Source organism: Alligator sinensis, unplaced genomic scaffold, assembly GCF_000455745.1.
Source record: "Alligator sinensis unplaced genomic scaffold, ASM45574v1 scaffold1506_1, whole genome shotgun sequence".
Classification (NCBI taxonomy): Eukaryota; Metazoa; Chordata; order Crocodylia; family Alligatoridae; genus Alligator; species Alligator sinensis.
In genome coordinates, this window is record NW_005843519.1 from 2,144 (window position 1) to 16,117 (window position 13,974).

A 13,974-nucleotide genomic window follows, 5' to 3' on the forward strand; every position below is an offset into this window, starting at 1 on the left:
GGCGGCCCCCAGCAGCAGCGGGTGCGGCAGCAGCAGCAGCAAGGCCCTCCAGCCCCGCCCCACCCCATCCCCCAACTGGAAGCTGACATTGAGAGTGAGGGGAACTGTGGTGCTGCGGGGTGGAGCAGATGTGTGAGGGATGGGGTGGGGTACAGGGTAGAGCAATACCAGAGAAATACCTTAGAGCAAACAACGTCATGGTAACCTTTGATCACACATCTGAGCTACTGGAAGGTATATATCTAGTTGGATCTCAGGTAGCTTACTCACAAGTATCATCCAGAGGCAGATGGAGATTCCCTCTGGAGGCAGGCAGTTCATTGATCTTGAGTTTCAAGAGAGACAGGGAGTTTCAGATGGTCCAGCTTCTCTCTGTGAGTTTTCATCATGGCTACTGCCCCTTCTCCTGGGCAGTCCTTCACCTATATAGCCCTTATGACCTTATTTATCTGGTCTAATGAAGGCCAGCAGCTGTTGGCTGCCAGCCAACCAATTTGAAATGCATCACTGGTTGCTGGGTAGACTGGTAGGCTCTTTAGCCCCTTCCGAGTCATGTTGGCATTGGCATCACATACCTGGGTGGGGGGCTTAAGCTCCGTATTGTTCTAAGCAGTCATGTGGGCAGAGGGAGCAGGTTTCCCCACTCCTTCAGTAATGTATGCAGATCAGGCTACAACTCAGGGTGACCTGAAGAGATGGGGCATAGGTGTCTGCCCTTTGCAGTGGCTGTGATAACCACATTGTCGTACAGCAGAGTTTGGGGAGAGACAGAATTCATATTCTGCCACAGGAATATCCAATTCCAGCATGGAGAGAGAGAGGACAGGGGTGCAGCCCTCCTGCCACTGGAATGGGGACTAAAGCTTGCTCCAGGAGATGAATCTGAGGACAAGGGAGAGCCTGTGTTGCCCCGCGAGGAGCTGAACTCCCCATCGGGTATGGAGCAGTGCAGCTTCAGAACACAGTGCCCCGGGGGAAGTGGCAAAGGGAAGGGTCAGCCACAGCTGGTAAGCTGTTTGGGAGCCAGGAAAAGCTGCCAGGGTAGAGCCCTGTGAGAGGGTGCTGGGATGGACTGTGAGTGTCAGGAGGGGCGATGGGTGCAGAGGAGGAATGGCTGAATAAGCACAAAACTCAAGGAGGTGCAAGGAGACACTTAACCTCGTAGTGTATGCAGGCAGCTTATTTTCAGGAGAGATAAGAGGAAGCCATTTGCTCGCATCACCAGACTAGAGGTTTTGGGACCTCAGAGTCTCAGGAGTGAGATGGGCCTCATCCACGCCATCTAGCAGTAGATCACAGCACCAAAGGTCTTGCCATTTATTGCAAGGGGAGTGGGTTGTATATCCTAGGGTAACTGTTTGAGAGGTTATAAGCTGAGGAATGTAATTATTGATGGAGTTTGCTGCAAGTGGGATCAGTCACTGTATTGGACTATTCACTTAATGTTGCATTTGTAGATAGTATTCAGATTGCTGGTTTTATTATTAACTATATATGTGTGTGTGTGTGTGTGTGTGTGTGTGTGTGTCTATTGTGACGGGCTAGCTGGCAGTGACTTGGCGCAGGGGTTTTGAAAAGGGTAAAAGATGATTGGAGGACTTGGGATTCCCTTTCCTCACCATTTGATAATGAATTGGTCCAGGGGTTTTGAAGGGGTAAAAGATGATTGGAGGACTTGGGATTCCCTATCCTCACCAATCAGGCCCCAGAGACTCACCCTCTGTGTCCCCTTATTGGCCCCTAGGACCACCTGGAGGGTGGGTGCAGTGCAGCTGACTCAAGGAAGAGACCGGTGAGGGATGACGAGGAAGGAGCTTCAAAGAGCTGGGCCAGCGGGGCGGGAGCAGTTGCCCCAGAAGAGCCTGAAGGAGCAGGACCTGCAGGCACCAGTTGGACCCTCAGCAGTGCAGCGTGCGGCCGGCAGGAGAAGCTCCCCGCTGGGCTCCAGGATCGCCTATGAGAGGCTGTGGCCAGCAGGAGAGGCTCCCCAGCTCCAGCTAGGATCTAAGCAGCAACCTGAGGGGTTTCCAGCTCTGCTTCCAGCTCCTCCAATCAGAGGCCAGGCAGCTCAACATGAGTCCAGGTTCCAGAAAGATCAAGATGCCTAGTAGCTTGGAGTATTGCCACCAGTGGTGGCTGTTGGCAATGTTTCTGCCTGCCACATGGGAGGTATGAGTTCAAGTTCCAGCTGGGGTAACTTGGGTTGAGTGAAGGAACAGGGAGCAAATCTTGCAGTGAAAAGGGGGCCATTGTGCTTTCCCCTTTTCTCCCCCTCCAGGTACCTAGGTCCTATATTTCCTTGTCACTTGGCATTTTGTATTTTGTGCCTTTTATTTTTCCCCAACCAGTATTGTTTGCTCTGCTGTTTGTGTTTTATATTTTGTTAACCCTGTCTTTTGTCAATGATTGTAAGTGTCTGCTCTTCATTGAATCCTGCCCACTTGGGGCATTGTAGTGTCCCCTATACCCCCTGGTTTATGCCTGTTATGTTCCCAGTACTGTTCTTTCATTAAAAGGTATGTGGTTAAGTCCCCAATTGATGGCCTGGCTCTGCTCTATAGGGGGAGGAGAGTCCCTACACCTCCCACAGTGCTTGTGCACCTGCTTTGATCCCTTCAATTGGAGAGGAGGTACTTCTTGGTTACAATAATATTTTGATTAATCATTTCTGTATATAGTTTTGTATAATAAAGAAATCCATTTGTTAAATGGGCTTGCAGTAGATTCTTGGGTGGTGAGGGTGACGGACATACCACTCCATGGGACACCTCCATCAGAAAATCTGCCTGAGGGAGATCCTAGGGCTCCTGGTAGGTCAAGGATCCAGAATCTGGCATATCACCTGGCCTAGAGGCTAGAGAGGCCTACACTGCTTAATTTCCTGTATTCCTTTCCTGCCACGACTTTGATGGAATAAGGTAAGGAAATAAACACAATCCTGAGAGATAAAGCGGATAGTGCGTCTGCGGATCAGCAAGATAACTCTTCTGCAGATATAACTCTCGGATATACTTAGTTCCCTCTCTCTTTGGGAACTCTCACTTCTTTGGTTGCTTGCCCCGTTCTTCTCCGCATGAGTCCCAGGCAAATGGCAACCCTGTTCCCCTTGTATCTTCTAATGATACTTAAATGTGGGGTTCACTTCCCTTGGTTAACTCTCATTCACTTTTGGTTCTTGTCTTTTTTAGGTCCCTGGGAGGGTATCCCACATCCCCAGTTATTGGTCTCACTGATTCAGAGGTCTCCGTCGTCACCTCTCTTCAGCTTCCCAGGTAAGTCTCTCTCCAGGTCTCTTTTTCTGGTCTCTTCTCTCTGCCATCAGTCATCTCTCTCTCGTAGCCTCTCTTTACTTTTTCTGCATTGCTTTCTTCTTCTTTCGGGAACTGGCTCCAAGCCCAATTCCCCTTTAGATCCTTCCATCAGCCTCTTGCATCTCTTGCAGCCGGCCCTCTCTCCCTGCTCTCTCCCACCTCAAGCCTTTGCTTTTGTTTTCATCTGGGTCGTGCTCTGCTTCCTCTGGAGATCTCCACCCTATTCTCTGCTCGTCATCTCATTCTTCCCTCCCTGGGCTCATTGCCAAGGTAAGTTCCTTTCACTCCCTCAAGGTCTGTCATGGGGCAGGCTTGTTTCCCTGTCACATTGCCCTAAAAGGCAGAGACCTCACACGCTCATCACGTGTATGTCCAAGCTAAAAGTGCAAGAGCGAGGCTGAGCCTGTGTAACTAGAAAATGCAAGGAAACAACCTACACATTTCACTTGAACTAACAACTAAAGAAGACAAAACACTAAATACACATTTCAAGCACAACCTGTCAAAGCTGCATTGAATATGGGAAAGATGTCCTGTACATGACATCCTCACATTTCTCTGCACAGGCATCCAATGCCTGAGGTATTGCATGTCTCAAGCATTGAATGTGTGTCTGGAGTTTTGTAAATAGACCATCACCGGTACAAGCTACTGCAAATTTGTCCCATTGATAAACAAATACCCAGAGACAGGCCAGGTAGTCAATGCCTCTAGGCATTTAATTGCAAGAAACACAAGTCTTCACACCTAGACACCTCCAAAAACAGGACCTAGGCAATTTCACAATTATAATGCGATGGTCACCCTTTTCCTTCCATTTTTTGTCAGCCTTTAATCAGTCAACCATCAAGAAAAAATGCTTTGAAGCTAGACAATTAAACAGTATAAAGCAAGAAAGCACTGCCCACCAGGTGTGCAGCCCAGGGAAGATGCAGAAGCCATCCTGCACCCAGCCAACAGGTGAGGAACCCACGCCCTGTGCAGGCTGCAGAACTGGCCCAGCTTCCTCACCTGTGCTGGGGAGAAAACACTACTGCAACTCAGTATGTACTGGGACCAGGGCCCAAGCTGGGAGGTGGGGAGGGGAGGGAAGGGGACACTTTATCAGGGCCTGGAGATCCAGGGGGCCTGGCCCAGGCTGCAAGCCTATTACCACGAGGAAAAAAAACAAAGACTAAATTGTAGGTCATGCTTGAGGATATGTGTGGAAAGTTATGTACTACATATGTGGGGTGTGGCAGGCCAGTAGGGGGAGCTCCTGCATTGAACCTCCCACCTCACCATGCCCGTCCACCTTCCAGACTCCACGTGTCTCCCCAGGGGCACCTAAGCCCTGGCAGACCCCTTTTCGAGCCCCACCGCTGAGTCCAGGGGTAACCCCAAGAAGGCACCCCGAGAAGGGACTGTCTGGGGCCTGTGTCCTTGGGGAAACACAGGCTTAATAGTCCTATGAGTACTCGACCCAGTACAAGAACTTGAGGCACTTCCCCAAGTTGGGGACCCAAAAGGATAGTCTTCCTTAGTCCGCAGACCCAAGGGGCCTCCTAGGCATCATTAAACCCCTCAATAAGTCTCCCACACTAGGTACAAAGGACAACTTTATTGGTTACAGAGCGTAGGGTTAGAATAGGGTACAGGGTAGAGCAATATCAGAGAAATCCCATCAAGCAAACTCCTGTGGCCTTTGATCTCGCATCTGAGTTACTGCAAGCTATATATCTACTTGGATCTCAGTTAGCTTACTCACAAGTATCATCCAGAGGCTTTTGGAGATTCCCTCTGGAGGCAGGCAGTTCCTTGATCATGAGTTTTGAGAGAGACAGCAAGTTTCAGATGATACAGCTCTTCTTTGTTCCCCAGTATCCCTCATGGCTGCTCCCCCCCTCCTCCTGGGCAGTCCTTAAATTATATAGCCCTTGTGACCTCATTTACCTGGTCCAATGGAGGTCAGCACCTGTTGGCTGTCAGCCAACCAATTTGAAATACATCACTAGTTGCCGGGCAGACTCTAGTCCACCAGGAAGGAAGCCCCTCACCCAGGTATGTGATGCCAGTCTCATCGGCAGAGGGAGCAGGTTTCCCGCCTCCCTCAGGAATGTATCCAGCTCAGGTTACCCAAGGAGATAGGGTACAGGTATGTGTCCTCTGCTGGGCCCATCCTAATCACCATTGTCACATAGCAGAGTTTTGGGGGGAGAAACAAAGGTGGTTTTTTGCCACACTCCCCCCCCACCTTTAAGAGCTTGGACAACTTAGGGTTACAGAGCCACGGGAACAAGCGTGTATCATTTGGAAGGGTCACCTTTCACACCTAAAGAGAGATTACACAAGACATAATAGGGTCATAACAGTAATACACATAGAACATGAAAACACATTAAGGAACTCCCACACCAGAGCTCGGTCAGGTGAGTCTGAGTCCGTCCGACCCACTACCCAGAGGCTTTTTATAACAGGGCATCCGCTATCACATTCTGGCTTCCTTTGATGTGTTCGACAGTGAAGTTGAACTCCTGAAGCTGCCAGGCCCATTGTTGAAGCTTGGTGTTTTGCATTGTCTGCAACCACTGCAGTGGGGCATGGTCCAATAGGACGGTGAACTGCTGCCCCGACAAATAGGGCCTCAGCTTGTTCAGCGCCCAGATGATTGCCAAACACTCCTTCTCGATGGATGACAGGCTCCGCTCCTGAGTGATTAACTTCCTGCTTAAGTACACCACAGGGTGCCGTGTCTCTTGGTGCAATTGTAGGAGTACAGCTCCTAGTCCTGAGTCAGAGGCATCAGTGGCTATGTAGAAGGGTTTATCATGGAGTGGTGCCTTCAGGATCGGTTGTTTGAACAGGGCAGCCTTTAGGGTGTCAAATGCTTCTTGGCACCTCTGCTTCCAAACCACTGGATCAGGGCTTCCCTTCTTGGTCAGCTCATGTAGGGGAGCTGCCGTCGCACCGAATCCAGGGACAAACAACCTGCAATATCCAGGCCAAGGAAAGCTCTGACTTGCTTCTTGGTTTGAGGAGGCGGTCAGTCTTTAATGGCCTCAATCTTGTCCCACAAGGGAGCAATATGACCTCTACCCACATGATGCCCCAAATATACCACTTCAGAAAGTGCCCACTGGCACTTTTTGGCCTTCACAGTAAGACCAGCATGCTTGATCTTACCTAACACGGTGGTCAGATGGATCAGGTGCGATTCAAAGTCCTGACTGAAGATGGCGATGTCATCGATGTAAGCCATGGCAAACTGCTCACATCCTTGTAACAGGTTATTAATCAATCTTTGAAAAGATGCAGGAGAGTTGCGCATACCGGAAGGTAAAACCGTACACTCATATACTCCCACAGGTGTAGTAAAGGCAGACTTGGCTATGGCATCCGGATCCAGTGCCATTTGCCAGAATCCTTTGGACAGATCGAGAGTAGAGATCACCTTGGCTGGGCCCAGGTGATCAAGTAAAGTGTCCATCCTGGGCATAGGGTAAGCAACAGGGGTGGTAATAGCATTCAGCTTCCAGTGGTCCACACAGAACCGGATGGACCCATCCTGCTTCTGGACGAGTACCACCAGGCTGGCCCAGGGACTCAATGAAGGCTGGATTACCCCTAACCCTTTCGTCTCTGTAATCTCTTGCGTTATTTCCTGCTTCACCTTCTCGTTAATGAGGTAAGGTCTGGACTGGATAGGGCGATGGCTGCCCATGTCTATAGAGTGTACTGCCAGGTCCGTTTTACCTGGTTTGTTGGAGAACAGTGTCCCAAAGTCTTTGAAAGTCTTTGAGTGCTGCAAAGAGCTTGTCCTTTTCTGGGAAGGCAGATGGTCTGGCAGGTGGAGTTCCTCTATTCCTGCCTCTCCATCCCAGTCACCGTACATGACCGGCTCCTCTGGATCCTCCAGTGATCCTTCTACTGAGGAAATCCAGAATACCTCATCACTTCTACTAAAGTATGGTTTAAGTATGGTTTAAGCCTACTTAAACCATTAAGTATGGTTAAAGTATGGTTTAAGCCTATGTTCTTAGGCTTTTTCCCGCTCCTGGCCACTGCATAGGTCACATTGTCCAGCTTGTCCAGGATGACATGGGGACCTTCCCAAGCTGCTTGCAGCTTGTTTGTCTTTAGTGGCAAGAAAACCATGACCTTATCACCAGCTGGGTTTTCCCTCTGAGATTTTGACTGACCGGGGTGGAAACTTCCTGGCAGAGGTGATGAAGTGCCTGTGGGAGTGCTATGGGGTGAAACACCACAAGACCACAGCCTACCACCCTCAGACAAATGGGCTCATAGAAAGGTTCAATGGGACCTTGAAAGGTATGCTAAAGGCCTATGTGGACTCTAACCCCAATGACTGGGATGAGAAACTACCACATTTGCTCTTTGCCTATTGGGAGGTGCCCCAGGAGTCCACTGGGTTCTCACCCTTTGAGTTGATGTTCGGGAGGCGAGTTCGAGGTCCTCTCGATTTGTTGAGAGAGTAGTGGGGAGGGAAAATCTCTTCCCCCAAGACCTCCATGGTAGAATACATGCTCAGCTTTTGTCAGAAGCTAACTGACATGATGAAGGTGGCACGAGACTCCCTGAGACAGGCCCATCCCTGGACAGGCCCATTAAACACCCAAGGGGCCTCCTAGACATAATTAAACCCACCCCTCAATTAGTCTCCTACACCAGTCACAAAGGAGAACTTTATTGGTTGCAGAGGGTAGGGTTAGAATAGGGTACCGGGTAGAACAATATCAGAGAAATCCCATACAGCAAACTCCTGTGGCTGGGGTAGCCTTTGATCTCACATCTGAGTTGCTGCAAGCTGTATATCTAGTTGGATCTCAATTAGCTTACTCAGAACTATCATCCAGAGGCTGTTGGAGATTCCCTCTGGAGGCAAGCAGCTCCTCGATCATGAGTTTTGAGAGAGACAGCAAGTTTCAGATGGTACAGCTCTTCTTTGTTCCTGAGTATCCCTCATGGCTGCTGCACTCCCCTTCCGGGCAGTCCTTAACTTATATAGCCCTTGTGACCTCATTTTCCTGGTCCAGTGGAGGTCAGCACCTGTTGACTGATGGCTAACCAATTTGAAATACATCGCTAGTTGCCAGGCAGACTCTAGCCCACCAGGAATGTAGTCCCTCTCCCAGATATGCGATGCCAGTCACGTAGGCAGAGGGAGCAGGTTTCCCCGCTCCACCAGGAATGTATCCAGCTCAGGTTACCCAAGGAGATAGGGTAAAGGTATGTGTCCTCTGCTGGGCCCATCCTAATCATCGTTGTCAAATAGCAGAGTTTTTGGGGGAGAAACAAAGGTGGCTTTCTGCCACATGGGGTCTCCTCCATGAGATTTGCTGGAGACAATCAAAAGCAGAACAAATCAGTTTCTGTCCAGCCCGGGGCCCTTCTGTTGGACAGAGAGAGTGTGCTTGTGCAGTTCATTGTAGGACTCGTCGTGAGAGAGACAGGGGGATGCATGCTTCCCTGTGTGACATGCGCTGTCAAGAACTACAGGTCCCAGAGTCCCCTGTGCAGATAGATGGGGAGGGGTGGGCACCACGGGGCTGGACTTGATGACCTTTGAGGTCCCTTCCAGCCCTGATGTCTATGAAATCTATGAAGTCTGTGAAGCCACTGTGTTGCTGGTAGGATTTACAGGCCCAAAAGTGAGTAACAAGTTAGGCCTGGTGGTCGAAACATTGCACAGAGAGGAACTGGAACAGGGAGAGGGTTAGTGCCTGGAAGGAAAGGACATTTCTTTCTCTCTCTCACACACACATGCCATGTCTGGCTAGAAATGCAAATCAGGCAGCCAGAAACATAAGGAGGTAAAACAAAGGGAAGTAAAAGAAGCTAAAGGACACCAATCAATCCTCCAGTTTTTCACAACAGACGAGGGCTTTCTGCAGTCTGGCTCAGGCTATACACTAACTAGAGAAGTAGATGAACAAAAGCAAGATGGAAATGATTTTAATATAGATTTGATATAATATAATATTTTAATTTTATATTAAATTTTCAATTAATAAAGAGAGACCGGCTTGTTTGGGGTCCTACCAACCAAGAGCTGTATTGTTTTCCACGTCGACTACTTTCTGAAGGGAGACAGAAACAACCCAGTATGCTGGCAAAAAGTGAAGGGTGTTCTCCAAAAGTGAAAAAATGGCAAAAGCTATATAATGAACTTCCTGAACATGAAAACAGCAACGAACATGAAACTTGCCACTGCCAGTGGGAGGAATTGCAGCGGTCACTGTCAGGTGGACATGGAGTGGACAGGGAGGTTCAAAAACAAATGTTAACAGAACCTACAAGATGGAAAGAAATATTGGAAAGATTGTTGGATGTTACCTTATATCTTGCTTCAAGAGGTTTAGCATTCCCAGGGGACAATGATATGAGAGGTGTCCCTGTAGCAGGACACTAAGGTGCGTGCTACTCTCAGAGCAGAGGCAGGAACCCAGGTGCCAGTTGCTGGGACAACCGGTTAAGGAGGGAATTGGCCACACCTGCACCTGGTCAGCTGACTGGAAGGGGCAGGGCCTGGCTCCCACATAAATCCCAGGCCTGAGGCCGGGAGGGCAGTTCCCTGCTGGCAGCCAAGGGGGAAGGGAGCTCTGCTGGAACTAGCGAAGGGGAGAGGCCTGACTGCACGACCAGCTCCTGATGCTGTTATGGGAGGGAGTATTCCCGGGTAGGGACTGAATGATGTTTTAGCCGGGTGGCTTGGATTTTTTGTTATAGCCCAGGGGCTTGTGTTTTGTGTTTGCTGTTTTAACCAGTGGCTTGGGTGAGGCTATTAGGGGATGGAGGAGGCCTCATAGGGGACCCGCAGCAGCGTGGGAACCCCAGCCCCAGAGAGAGGGGGCAGTTAGAAGCCCCAGAGAGAGGGGGCAGTGAGCGCTGGTGAGGCGCAGTGCGAGACCAGGCCATGGAGAGCCTGAGCGCCAGTGAAGTTGCAGTGCCAGACAGAGCTGCAGAGATCCCGAGGGCCAGGAAGGTGCAGAGTGAGACAGAGCAAGGTAGGGCTGTGGAAAGCCCAGAGAGGACAAGGGGAGGGCCAAATTACAACAAGGCCCAGATCAAACCACATCAGTATCATTCGTTGTGGTGTAGGGGAGGAAAAGGAGCCACAGATAGCACCTCCTGGCACCGGGGCAATAAATGGGCAGCTTCCTGCTAATTAACATCCATTAATTAATTAAGATCAAGGCATGGCAGATGAGAAGGCGGGTGGTTGGCCCATAACAGGAGGGTGGAGTCACCGATAGATGGACTCCAGAAGAGGCACTCCTGTCACAATGGTGCATTGGCTGGGGAAGGTTTATATGGCAGGATGCATCATAGGACGCTGGTTTGCCTGTATGAAGAAAAGAACCCTTGGGTCCATGGGGAGAGAGAAATGAGAACAGACGCTAATCCTGGACCCAGAGTCATGGCAACAAGTTTTGGTTCAGCTACATCAAACAGTACAAGGCCTACTGGATCAAGCCGCAAGACAACAGGCACTGTTAGCAAATGTGATTGGAAGCATCCACCCCCGACCAATGATTCGGGTAGGAATGTGCAGCTACAGCGCCCGAGATGACTCTGAGGTGAGACAGGCCACCCGCATTTTTGGTGGAAGTGACAATGGAGGGGAAAAGGGTATTGGCTATGCTGAACTTGGGCTCATTGCAGACTGTGGTGCGAGTGACGTGTTACCGGCAAAAGAGAGGGAAATAGCAACTGCATGATGGTGCAACATTGGTGCAGGGACTCCCTCAAAATCAACAGGGTGAGGGTCGCCCTACAAGTAGGCAATAAGACCCACCAGATGCTTGTTGGGGTCGCGGAGCATTTATCCTACCCAATGGTACTGGGCTGTGACTGGCCCGAGTTGTTAAAAGAGATAGCCGGTGTGGAGTCAGGGAGTATAGAGATGTGTTCCAGGGGACTCCTGGGGAAGCTCGGGGTGTGGTACACCGGGCAAAGACTCCTCCGGGACAGGTGGTCCATGAGAACTGGAGATGGATTCCCCAGGGACTTCAAAGCCAGATAAAAGCTGAGGTTGCAATGATGCTAGTGAAAGGTATTATATGCAAATCCCACAATAATTGGCAGAGCCCCATCATAGCACTACCTAAGCCCGATGGAAAAATCCGCCTCTGTATCGATTTCCGGAAGGTGAACACAGTAGCTGAGTTTGATGCCCATCCGATGCTGAGAGTGGACCAACTGGTGGAAAACATCGGGCAAGCTCACTACATTTCCACTTTAGACCTGACAAAAGGTTACTGGCAGGTTCCAGTAGCACCCAAAGATCAAGGAAAGACAGCATTCACCACCCCGTGGGGTCTCTTCCAGTTCTGATGCATGCCATTCGGTTTACATGGAGTCGTGGCTATGTTTCATTGGTTAATGGACAGAGTTTTGGCTCCCCACGGGGGTTACACCACGGCATACATTGACAATAGTATTATATACACTGAAAACTGGGCTGAACACCTCACTGCACTGAGAGAAGTAGTGGAAGACTTGAGAAGGGCTGGGCTGACAGCCAATCTGAAGAAATGTACAATAGGAAAAAAAGAAACGCAATACCTTGGGTTCCTAGTAGGAAGCGGAAAGGTGAGACCGTTGCTGAGCAAGGTGGAGGCATTGCAAAGATATCAAGCACTGTGGCAGAAATGCCACCATCTGGGTCTCCCTCCAGAACCCTGTCCTGGTCAGCTTGGCACACTGGGGTTGAATTCCTGAGAGAGGGGGGATTTTCCACCCTGCCTAGGTGACAAAAGCCTGGTGCCGAGGGGGTGGTCCCTCTGGTCACCAGAGTGGGGGAGGGAAAAGCCCCTGCTCCTCTGCCCAGGTAACCAGTGATGCTTTTTAAATTGGTTGGCTAGCTGCCAACACTGCTGGCTTCTATTGGACTGGGCTGCTGAGGTCAGAAAGGCTATATAAGGGCCTGGTCCAAAAAGCAGGGGGTGAGAAGCCATTTTACCAGCATGGCACAAGCATCAGGGCACAGGGAGAGAGTCTGATCCAACTGAAATGCTCTCTCTCTCTCTGGAAATCTCTGAGCCAGATCTCTACCATCTTCTGGATGATACTCCTAAGTGTTTCTAGAGAGCTCGTCAGCTCCCAGCGATGCATTTGCGTATCAAACGGCTACCTCAGCCAGACTGCTTTGCTCCCCGGTAATCCCTTGATAGTGCTCTACCTCTTACCCTAGTCTAACCCTACCCTTTGTAACCAATAAAGTTCTCCTTTGTGACTGGTGTAGGAGACTTATTGGGGGATGGGGTTTAATTATGCCTACGAGGCCCCTTAGGTCTGCGGACTAAGGGAGACTATCCTTTTTGGCCCCCTGACTTGGGGAGGAGCCCCAAGTGCTTGGATTGGGTCGAGTACCCATAGGACTACTAGGCCTGTGTTTCCCTGAGGACACAGAACGTCCCCTCTCAGGGTGGTGGCAGCACACATTACCCCTGGACTCTGCAGTGGGGCTTGAAAGGGGGTCTGCCAGGGCTTAGGAGCCCCAGGAGAGACACGTGGAGTCCGGAATGTGGACAGGTGTAGTGAGGTGGGAGGCTCAACGCAGAAGCTCCCCCTACTGGCCTGCCACAGTCCACACCCCACCCTGACCCCCAGCCCAGTGGAGTTGCTATTAGAGCCTTAGTTCGGTAGACTCTGGAGCACTCTCTGTTGCATCATCTCAGCAGGCTGGAGAACATGAGCCTGGTCCACTGCTCCTCGGCCCACTGGCACCAGCTCTAAAAGCTCATCTACCAAGCACTCCACCACGCTGCCCTCACATCCCATCCAGACATCCTCAGTGGGGGTGAGCATGAGAGACCCCGGTGACCTAGCCTGTACTCCACCCTCCACCGTGATCCCATGCACCATTGGGGACCTTCACTGGCGGCTCCTCCATGGAGCCATTGCTACAGGTGTGTATCTGATATAGTTTATGCCCACCCCCAGCGCACATACATAGATTGTAAGGCTGGAAGGGACCTTACTGGAGACAAATATTAAAAAAACAGGGACAGGAGTACTAGTCCAAGTCCATAACAAGAGTCCCAAAGGGGGAAGGCAGGTTACTGAGCAGAACACACCTGACAGTACCCAGTGGCCATCAAATGAGTCCAGTGATGCAGTGGACATTGCCCAGTGATACTCTGCCTGGAGATGGCAATGAACTAGTGCAAGGAAACCAGCCCTGCAGTCCCTGGGGATTCTCCCAGCCAGAGCCTCCTTCCTGGTCAGGTATATAGCCAGTTTGGTCAGGGCCAGGAGGAGGTTGACCAGGAGGTCCCAGGACTTGGGGGGGCAGTGGGAGGACAGTGCATAAATATAGAGGTGTGGGGAGAAGTGCAGCCAGGACCTCAGCAGGAGGCTCTGAGGAGGCAGTGATGGGGCTGCAGCCTGGTGCACTCCAGGTAGGCATCTGCCAGGGTCTCTGCTGGCTCGCAGATGGGGCAGGTGTTGTGGACATCCATGAACCACACCAGATACACGCCCATGGCAGCCTACGGTTAGTTCTGAAATAGTTAAGGAGCTCCTGGAGGAGCTGGGTGGGTACAAGTCAGCAGGTCCGGATGACCTCCATCCATGGCTGCTGAAGGAATTGGACAGTGTCACAGCTGAGACACTGGCACAGCTGTTTGAGCACTCGTGGTGCTCTGGGCAGGTCCCTGAG